Source organism: Myodes glareolus, chromosome 23, assembly GCF_982192425.1.
Source record: "Myodes glareolus chromosome 23, mMyoGla1.1, whole genome shotgun sequence".
NCBI classification, from domain to species: Eukaryota; Metazoa; Chordata; class Mammalia; order Rodentia; family Cricetidae; genus Myodes; species Myodes glareolus.
In genome coordinates this window covers 33,239,648-33,250,364 of record NC_142048.1, presented here as the reverse complement: position 1 = coordinate 33,250,364, position 10,717 = coordinate 33,239,648, and positions in this window count along the sequence as shown.

The following is a 10,717-nucleotide window of genomic DNA, read 5'->3' as shown; positions in this document are numbered from 1 at the left end:
ATGGTTATAGTGGCCTCAGACAAAGTAGACATCCAGGCAAGGAACGCCACCAGATACATTTGTTGGGGGTCTTAGGAGGCAGATGTCATGCAACAATTTAAATCGGGAAATGATTTAAACTCTTAGACATGGTAAAAGAGTACGGGAACAATAGAAAGTTGACTAGTGAATGTGGAAGAGAATTCTAACAAAGTAATGAACACCCCACCAAGAACAACTTAATTGCCTACTCTTCTCATCAATGTGACAGATGCCTGACAAAAGCATTTATTCCGGCTCACAATTTAAAGGTACAGTTCCTTAAGGCATGGTGTTGGGAGCAGGGAAGGCCTCTGGGAGCGTGGAGGGAACAAGGCTCAGCTGAAACATTGGCAGTGAGGAGCAACAAGAGATGAATGCTTCCCCCTCCCCCCGCCCATTTTTAAAATTGTATTTTTCCATTTAGTCTTTCCTTTTTTCCCCCATTTATTCAGTCTGGCGCCCCAGTCCTTAGACTGGTGCCACCCACATTCTTGGTGTGTCTTCCCACCTCACTTAATCCTCCCTGGAATCACCATCAGTGCCAATGAGAGGAGTCCAGATCTAGTCCACATGGTAATGAAAACAACCACCGCTGCTAGTATTGAGACGGTAACACACTCCCACTCTCGCAGCTGAGACCCAGAACACTCGCAGCTGAGACCCAGACTTGTTCCCAGGCGTCAGAGAAGTCACGTAGGTGTCTCCTAAATTGGAGCATAGTTGGGATTTTCTGAGCGTCTCCAGGATGCCAGAGAGGCTTTCTATACGAAACAGATTTTGAACCGTCAGAGGCCCAGGCTGTTGGCTCAACTCTTTAAGGCAGCTGCTGGTAGCTAGGCATTGCTGGAGCTATGGAGCTCCAACCTGGAGAAGGCAGCGCTCTGCAGGAGCCTAGAACGTTCGCAGAGTAGCTTTGTCACAATAAGGCTAAAGAGCGAGTGTGGGGAACAGCGGCTTTGGTTTGGCAATTGACGGCATGGTCGTGGAATCTAAGTTACACCACCCTAGTGAAGGAAGCACAGGAGAATGTTGCAACTTGCAGGAACCTGGGCCACACAAGACACACACAGTAGTACCGGCAGTACAGAATGTGCACTCGACAAGACTCCAGAAGCACCAGAATCAAGAAGGGAAAATCCCTCTAGAATCCTGTACCTGCAAGGTTCACACGAGGTTGCACAGCAACAGATATGTTGGCAAAGCCCAGTTTTGTTACTGCAGGGGAAGAGGAAATCGATGTTCATCATACTTTACCCTTCTGACCGCTCCTCTTCCGTATGTACCCTGTACAGTGTGTCGTATTCCACACGACAGCAAAAGGTCCTTTGTTTCCCACAACAGAATGCTCACTGCCTTCTCAAAATGAAATACACGGCCCAATAAAATGCATCATAATCTCTATATTCATTGTCCCTCAAAATCCATCATATTTTCAGTAATTTTGGTCTGGTGAAGCTGATGTCTTCTCTGTAGACTTGCGGAGCTCAGGAAACCTGGTGGTTCAGCCAAAGGCAGTCTTTTAAGGAGGATTCCCTCACACTCAAAAGACCAGTCTTTATGTTCTTTTCCAGAGTTCAAATGACTGGATGTGGTTTACCCATTTAGCAACTAATGCTTTACCCAGACCACTGATTTTAACACAAATCTCATTGAAAACTACCCTCACAGAAGCATCCAGAATAATGCTTGAGCAAATATCTGGCCACCAAATGTCATAATCAAAGTGACACAACATTAAATATCAGAATACCTTTATAGTTGTATCCCATCATCTCAATTATTTATTCTGCTCTCGTAGCATGGTTTATGACTGTCACCACCCAAGACAGACTGCCTTCTCATAGAATCTGTAGTAGATCATAAATACTTACTAGGAAAGGGAATTTTGTTATTGACTTTTCAGCCTGACTATTGTGGGTATGTGGCAGAGAAATTTATATGCTCAACATTCAACCAAACTCATGGTCATTCTGAATCTTTTTTGGCTGATCCCCCCTCAGTTTTGTGGCACTATAGGCAAATGATCTCTGTACATGACATACCAGTTCCTTCACACTGTGCCTGCACAGGTTGGCTTCATGCACCGTGACTCACGCTATTGTACAAAGCCCCAACAAAAGACCAAAACATGTCCATTTTGTTTTCTGTGGCCACCCTCCTGGAATTCTTAATTATAGGTGTGTATGTATGGGGTGTTTATGTGTGGGTACATGTATGTGGTTTGCAGGAATCTGTGGAAGCCAGGGGGCATCAGATCCTTTAGAGGTCCTTTGGAAGAGCACCAAGTGCTGGGTCATTGCTCCTGCCCCCCAAAATGCTTATTAAGTTGATTCTGTGTTTTGTCTGATTCTGTGTTGTCTTTGTGAAGTCGTGGGAGAAAGGAGCTCATGGAGTGACTCACGGCCCCTTCTCCCGGCCCTTCTCACTTCCTCTGCATTTGTATAGAATTCGTCCTTTGCCACCCTCTGCCTTGCCTGACCTGACCCTACCCTTTCCAGGCAATTTATGCCACCCTACAAGCCCCTAGAAGTGCCCTAGTACAGGAGCAGGTTGGGAAGAAATTGGGCATCTAGACTAAACAAAGTCTTGAAATGGAGCCTGTTGAGGTCACCGCGCCCTTAGTTGCCCGCGTCATGTTGTATTAGCTAGTACCCAGAAAAAGACCAAACTGGTAAAGGTAAACCATCTTCATCCCTGATCAACATAACTGGAACCTTGTAGCATGAAGCTTACAGTACCCTCGAAGGTTGGGGCAGCCGGCCATGGAAAAGAGATGGCCGCCTTGACATTTCCTGGAGCATCAGTCCAGCAGCCGGCACCTGACCCGAACCGGCAACTCATCTTTCAGTGACAGTTTCCGGAGAGAACGGACCAGGGAACCTAAAAATAAAGACGATAAGATTTGGAATCACAAGAACTTGCACAAGCTTTGTCTTTTGCCAAGCAAGCATGTTAGGAAATAGAGTATTTTATATAGAATTTGTAAGGAGAGAACGGGACAGAGTCAGGGGAAAGCTGATGAAGCACTGTTGTCAAAGAGAGCATAAGGTACCTCAGACACAGTTGCCCTGATTACCATAGCCCAGGGCTAAGAGTCATGTTCCCAGAAACCACAAACTTAAGTCCCTTGAGGGCTTGGCCACAGCCCCAGACTGGACCTTGCCAAGTCTGCCCATGGGCAAAAACACAGAGCTAACATTTCCTTTGTCCTTTCATTGGGGCCTCTGAGAAAGCCTCAGATTGGCCTGACTCCCAACAGGCACCAGAGGAGAACTGAAGGCAGCCAGTCCTAAGCAGAGGCACAGACATCTTACGTCATGAGATAGAGTCCCAGCACCTGTGATGACATTCACCTTTCCAGTATCCTGTATCAAGGGACTATTTCCTCAGATAGTCACATACTGGTTAAACCTTCTCCTCTCAGTCTTCACGGGCCTGGCACATGTATGTGTTCGGAGCCATTGGATGCAACATCTGGCACTGTGTCATGAGATATGAGTTATGTGATTTCAATGAGTCTACACAGCAGTTAAATATTCTGAAATGTTTTTAAAGTGACATTTTACAATATAAACAGTAAAAGTCATACTAATTATTTAACCTTTTAAAAAGTGAGGGCCTTGTTAGATAGCAATGAGTGATTGAGAACTTAGCATATAGATCAGGCTAGACTTCAACTTGTAACAATCCTCCTGCCTCAACCTCCCAAGTATACTGCCATGCCTGGCTACAATTACTCAACATTTTACAAATTTTATTGACGTAGAATGTTAAGTAGTGAGTCAAGAACATTAAAAATTGAGAGAAACTTAGAAGGGGGAGGTTTTATATAGTAATATCATAACCACACTTTTTTTCTTTCTTTTGTTTTTTTTTAATTGGTTCTACATTTTCATTTTTCTCTGTTCTCTCAAATGTATGTTTTTTTCCTGAGATGAAGAATTGTAATGGTCTCTGTCTTCTGGGAAAAAAAAAAAGAGGCTTCCTTGATTATGGGTGAGAGCTACACTTATCTGTTAGAGGAAAAAATATTTGGGGTTCACTTAAAAAATAAACTGGTTTAGGCCCACTGGCAGTGGTATGTTGTGGGAATTCATTTAGACAATAGCCTTTCAGATACTAGCCCATTAGGACATGGTCTGAGGAACTATAAACACAGACAGGACGTCCCTCTCTTTCCTTTCGCTTGATTAGTGGTCAAAGTGTGATTTGCAACCCCAGCGACTACAGAACAGAGGAACCCAGCAGCTTCTATTGTGAGTGACCCCCAATAAACATTTGTTATCCTTTACTACGGACTCTTATGAACTTCCTTTAATTATGCAACAGTGGTAGGCTCTTCTCTAGCCTCCGTGACCTACCCAAGTCATGGATGGTTGGCAAGGCTTATAGGGCCAGGCATAAATTCCCTTACTGAGGTGATTACTTAGGTGATTGATGGGTACCCCTAAAATATAAATGCTATTATTGAAGATGTCTTGCCAGGCTAGTGTGGCAGTTCACGGACTTTACGGTTGGGCAATACTGTTGGTTGCTTTTCTCCCTTGGCAGCTTGCACAGCCCCCTCAGATACTAAGAGAGCAGTCCTCAGTGATGCTTTCGGGTCACTTCCAGCTTGATTCCGCAAAGTCCTATGTCTCCAACCACAGAGCCCTACCTTCACCTCCTGGGAGGACACCAAAGGCTACAGCAATAACTTATAGTTTGTTACTTTTGTTTTTTGTTGTTGTTGTTGTTGTTGAGTCTCTTGTACTGCCCTGAAAATAACTCAAAAGGAGGTTTCCCACGCCTGGCATTGGGGTCGGGGTGAAGGCGTAAGTCACAAACAATCCCACACCAGTTTAAAATTATGATTAACAGAATGGTTATTTATTTAAAGGGGAAACACTTACAGATCACCATCCCAGACAACAGCCCTCTGAGCGATCAGGAAAGGAGTCTAGGAGCCGGAATTGGAGCCGGAAGCAAGAGAGAGAGCAGAGGACAGCCGTTGCTTTTTTAAAGAGAGAGAGACCACGCCCCAACAGACTGGTATCTCAGTGGCTATTGGCTGAAGGAGCGGAAGAAGCTCCCGCAGCATGGGGGGGAGGTTATCGCCCTAAATGGCATAAGTTTACTCAAGATATATACCTATGTGTATATATGTATAGACATACATTTATAAAAACTATGTATGTATCTCTAAGTAAATATAAAATACTGTGATTACCTAAGGATCTTTTTAAACAATTATAAAAACTATGTATGTATCTCTAAGTAAATATAAAATACTGTGATTACCTAAGGATCTTTTTAAACAATCTTAGTGTTATGTATGCCCCCACCCCCCATGTTGCTCTGCCACCCCCTCCCTAGGTATAACCTACTGCAATCTCTCCATTTTTCTCCTCGTAGCACCTGCGTCCCACCATCCCCTCCTCTACCCTTCCTCCCCTCACCTCCCATGGTCTCTTTTTACTTTCCTGGAAACCATTAAATAAATTCAAAACTGGTCAAAACACAGAGGGCAACAAACAGATGCCCAACACCAATGGTTACGTCTACAGCTCAGGCCCTATACCTAAGGCTCAGAGAACAGAGGGGATGAAAGATTTTAAGAGCCAGAAACCAAGGGCATATGTTGGGAAATGGTGATTTCTATATAGCACGGAGAAGCTGCACCTTATGAATGTCAGACATTCGATCACTTAAGCGAGATTTTCACAGTGACAACATCTATTGCCATGCCAACGTGGACTAGGGCTCACTGGATCTTTCTGACATGAAGAGCTGGAGGCAATTATTAATGGTTGCTAAGAGAGGACGAATCAGTCTTTTACAGGTTGAGCCCTGGGTAGGGCATCCAATCACAGCACTCTGCCCTAAATGCAGGTGCATACCTGCAACACTAAATGGACTAAGCAGGCAATGTGTGTGATCTCTCTCTCTCTCTCTCTCTCTCTCTCTCTCTCTCTCTCTCTCACACACACACACACACACACACACCAATATTATGTAACGGTGAGAATTAAAGAAGAGATCATGAATTTGGGGGTAAACAGAAGTGATGTAAATAAAGTATGCGTTGTAGGAAATTCTGAAAACAAAAAAATTAAAATTAAAGAATTTTTTTTGTGTGAGTCTGAAGATATTGGGAATGCTAAGAAGGAGATAAAGGAAAGGTTCAGATTTTAGGCTTTTCAGAGGTGGATCTTGGATGTTTTGCAAGATGTAAATGTACAACTAATACATAATAGCTAGTTGCTGTGATTTTTTGAATAAGATACAGAGTATGAAAAGATGAAGCTTTCAGAAAATCTCTCTCAGCTGACAGAAGAACTGGGGCTGTCGGGGAAAGACCGTGTGCTATGAGCTGGGATAAAGTATAGGAGGAAGTGATGGGTGATGGCCGGGAGAAAAAGGAAAAGGAAGAGAAAACTGCAGGGACCGACAAATAATGATGACAGATAGGGTGTATTCAATGCCAGGAAGACGCTGGTCACCTCGCCTTGGAGTAATACATACCCACATCATCACCTTCAAGCAGAGTGGAAGAAATGTTCATTTGTTGTGGTGGCGCTTCCCACAGCCCACGCTGCGCAGAGGAAGCGCTGCCAGAGAGGAGCTCCATTCGAGATGGATTTGCAGCTAATTAACGCTTCAAGAAAATTGAGGCTTCCTGGTACCGATTTCTCATTAAGATGATTCATGAAATTTTTCAATTAGGTTCCCGGTATTTTTTAAAAAATGAATTTGGGTTTGTACCTTTCAGCTAAACGAATGAGTCAGTATATCATTTAGACAGCCGTAAGTTTGCATAATTATAAAGTTAAATGATCCTGGGAGAGAACCGAGAAAGTAGGGCAAGTCTAAAATCCGGCAGAGGTAGCTGTGTCAAAGGAGGATTATTAGAACACACGCTAACGGATCTACCTTTGGCCATCCCATCAAGAGCATGGTGAGGAAACCTGGACTTTCCCTGTCACTGTGTCTCTGTCACAAACCACCTCGGTAGGACTGGGACCCAATTCAACGGTGAGGTAAGTGCCTGCCTAGCATGCCCAAGACCTGGGAGTCTGAGTCTCAGCACCAGAAAAGTAAAACCCCGAAATAAAGACAGAAATCCCCGTTGTAACCCAAACCCCGATATTTCAGCTCTAGTGCCACAAGGAACCAATCATTTCCTTAGTGAAGCAAGGTTCTCACAGTTTGCAGCCTTGGTGTTTTCACGTGCAAAGGTGATGGTAGCAGCCATACTCAAAGATGTGAGGAGGGCATGGGAAATTCCCATAAGACAGCAACTGTAGCATAGGCTAAACACTTCATAAATGTTATTCATTATTCTGCAATAAGACAGTTAACTCATTTACAATCAGTGCTAACTTGACCTTGAGGATTACAACAAGATAAACAAGTCATGAGTTATTATAAATACAAAGTAGTACTCATTGTTGACATCGGATTGAATCAGTGAAAAGAAATTAACAATTTCATTGGCAAATATTGCTGCAACACTGTTCTGTGAAGGGAAGTTGGTGAATTTTAATGGATTTGCCACTTTTATTTATGGGAGTCTCTTGGCTTTTAGACCCTTGGGTTTATTGACAGTTTTATGCTGTGCTTGTAAAATATGTAGTTCAAGTATGCAGGACTATTTCTATTTCTGTCTACTAGTTTTCCTTGTTCCTTAAAACAGAAATGAAGAATGCCTATGGAATAAAAAAAAAACCCAAGGAGCGCGTGAGCTGTCTCCTGTCAGCTCTTTCCCATGAAATCCCTAAGGTTTCAAATTATACAGTCACACAATTTGCATTTTCCCACTCTTCGTTTAAAAAAAGAAATTAAGTAATTAAGTCAAAAACTAAACTAAATCCTTTTCATAAGATAAAGTTGATGTTACTATTCAAAGCAAACTTAAAATAAAATTTGATCAATGGAAAACATATATATAAATGTATATGTATCTATATATCATATATTTGTTAATTTGGTTCAGATCCCTCCTCCACACTTACTTTGTAAATTTAATCTCAGGGTTTTCCTTTCAGAAGCAGAAATAAGGCTTTGTTCTTTCTGAAAACCACTATTTGGTTCTGTGCTTAACAAAGCACATGGCGTTTTGAAAGAGTAAATGGATTTAATATAAGACAGAAAGGAAGGAAAGAGAGGAGGGAGTTAGGGAGAAGGAAGGAAGGAAGAAATTAAGCCTTAAGGGCAAGTACTGTTTTAGCCTGACTCTTAATCCCCTTGGCACATTATAAACGTCATCTGTGTTCGACAATATAATTATAAATGCAGTTATTATTCTTGAGATTTTTATAGTAAAAACCATGTCCTAACTCAGGTGTTCCAGCTTTAAGGAGGCAATTTTTCTTCTATGACAGTAAATATTGATATTAGCTAATATTATATCTATAATATTATATATGTATTATATACCTAAGATTCTCAATGTGTACATATATACTATTATGGTAAATATTTTGTATGCTTATTATCAATATCCCCAACAATCCAATTGAGGAGTAGATAGATTGTGTATTATATTCCTTGTATTTGAAGTTTAAGGTAGTCAATTAATCCCCCAAAGGTCATATATCAGTAAATATAAAACAAATACTCAGTCAGGTGGTAGTGGTACACGCCTTTAGTCCCAGCACTCGGGAGGCAGAGGCAGGCAGATCTCCGTGAGTTTGAGACCAGCCTGGTCTACAGAGTGAGTTCCAGGACAGCCAGAGCTGTTCAAATAAAACAACACTTGTCCCAAGTTTGCCTACCTCTCAAGACAGGCTCCTAATATTTGTGAGAGATTGCTATTGTGATGCAAGAGCATGGCCAAGTGACTTGGAGTGAAGAGGAGCTGCTAAGAGGTCATGCTTGGGGAAATTGAAGCTACTGAGCCAGACCTCTGGTGCTGGGTGAGATTTGGCAGAGTCTTAGGAAAGGTAAGGTGTTAAGGCAGAAAACTAGGTTGCACGGAGGAGACAGCTAAATCGGTAAAGTGCTTGCTTTGCAAGCATGGGGAGTTGACTTCAGTCCCCAGAACCTATATTTAAAAAGCTGGGCTGTAATCCTACCTCCAAGAAGGCGGAGAGGAGGATCCCTCCGGCTGGTTGCCCAGGCAGGTCTAACCAAGTCAGTGAGCTGCAGGTTCACCCAGAGGCCTCATCTCAAGATAATATATTGAAGAACAACTGAGGAAGATACCAATGATGACCTTAGCTTGCACACGTGTGCAGAGCCTGCATACACACATGCACACATGCCCCTGTGCCAGGGTTGGAAAAATGCCAAAGTAAAGTCCTCGCAATTTGTCATTCAGATGAAGTCACTTCTGAAAGTGAAAAGGGACACTTAAAATGATATCAGGATAATAACACAAACGAGAAGTACCGAGGGTCAACTAGAATATGGCCACCTTCCCCCATGTTCCTTTCTTGCTACTGTTTGTTTTTATTCAATTTGGTTTTTGTTTCTTTTCTCTCCTTCATTTCCCTGTGTCTCTGGCTGGCTATTCTCTAAGTATCCATCATTCACTGATTGCTTTGAGTCGGGATCTTTGCTCAGTGCCTCATGTTTGAAACCAATGCTAGAAAGTACCAGGTCCTCTGCCACAGTAGCATCCTCTAAAGCTTTTTTTAAAATACCCCAGAAGGCAGTGGAAAACAAGCATCTCCCGCAGGGACTCAGTCAGGAGCGGTTTAGCTTAGCTCTTGAGACTGCATTCAGTGGTTTCTGAAAACCAGGCCCCAAACTACTTATTCAGTGAGCTATAGGCTCATGACATGGCTTCCAGGCTCTTAGGAATCTGTCATTGAGACACAGAGAAGAAAGTCACAGTGACTTTCCCTAGTCCAAAATTACTTTCATTCCAGTGTATTCTAGTAAACAGAGGTGAGACACTGACGGCTGCAGTCTAAATGTGTCAAATGCCTGTGCTCAAATCCTAGCCCCCAGAGCATAGTGGTGGAGCCCTAAGGATGGGGTCAAGACCTTCTCAAATGAAGCCAAAGAAAGCTTGCTTGTCCTTTACACCCTTGGAGAACATGGCCAAAAGATGCCTTCAAGGACCAGAAAGCAGCCAGCACTAGACATCACCTCACTGGCATCTGGGTTCTTGCTTAGATGGTTTTTTTTTTCTTTGTTTTGTTTTGAGACAAGTTCTTGCTACATGGTTCAGAGTAGCCTGCAATTCCATCTCTTGTTCTTGGCCTTTGGGGGCTAGGATTACAAGTGTGCACAACCATGCCCAATTAGCTTCTATAAAGGACGACTGCCAAAGAATTTGTGTGCACATGTTGTCACTCAGCTCTAACAAAATAAGCAAAAGAGACCAAGAGGAAACAAAGTTAATGTGCCAATTCTTGAAATACTGAGACGTTTTTATCCTTTTTCTAAATTTTCTGCTGTATAGCTGTTATGTTTTGTTTCACAATGTAAAATTCTGTTAATTTTTTTTATTTTGGAATAAATAATTAAAGATAATACAAATTCAGTAGAACTCTAAACAAGAATTCAGTAGAAATCTATATATTTTTGTGTGGCAAAACAGACTGTTTAGATTTGCAAATGGGCTTGGTGTGTTATATTAATAATGAAAGAGTCAGAAAAGAGACGGCACAATTAGAACTAACAACTGAGAAAAACTTAATTAACGAAAGCAAGCAGAGTGTGGAGAAGTGGATTAGTGTGGTGGTGATGCTATTTAATACTGATT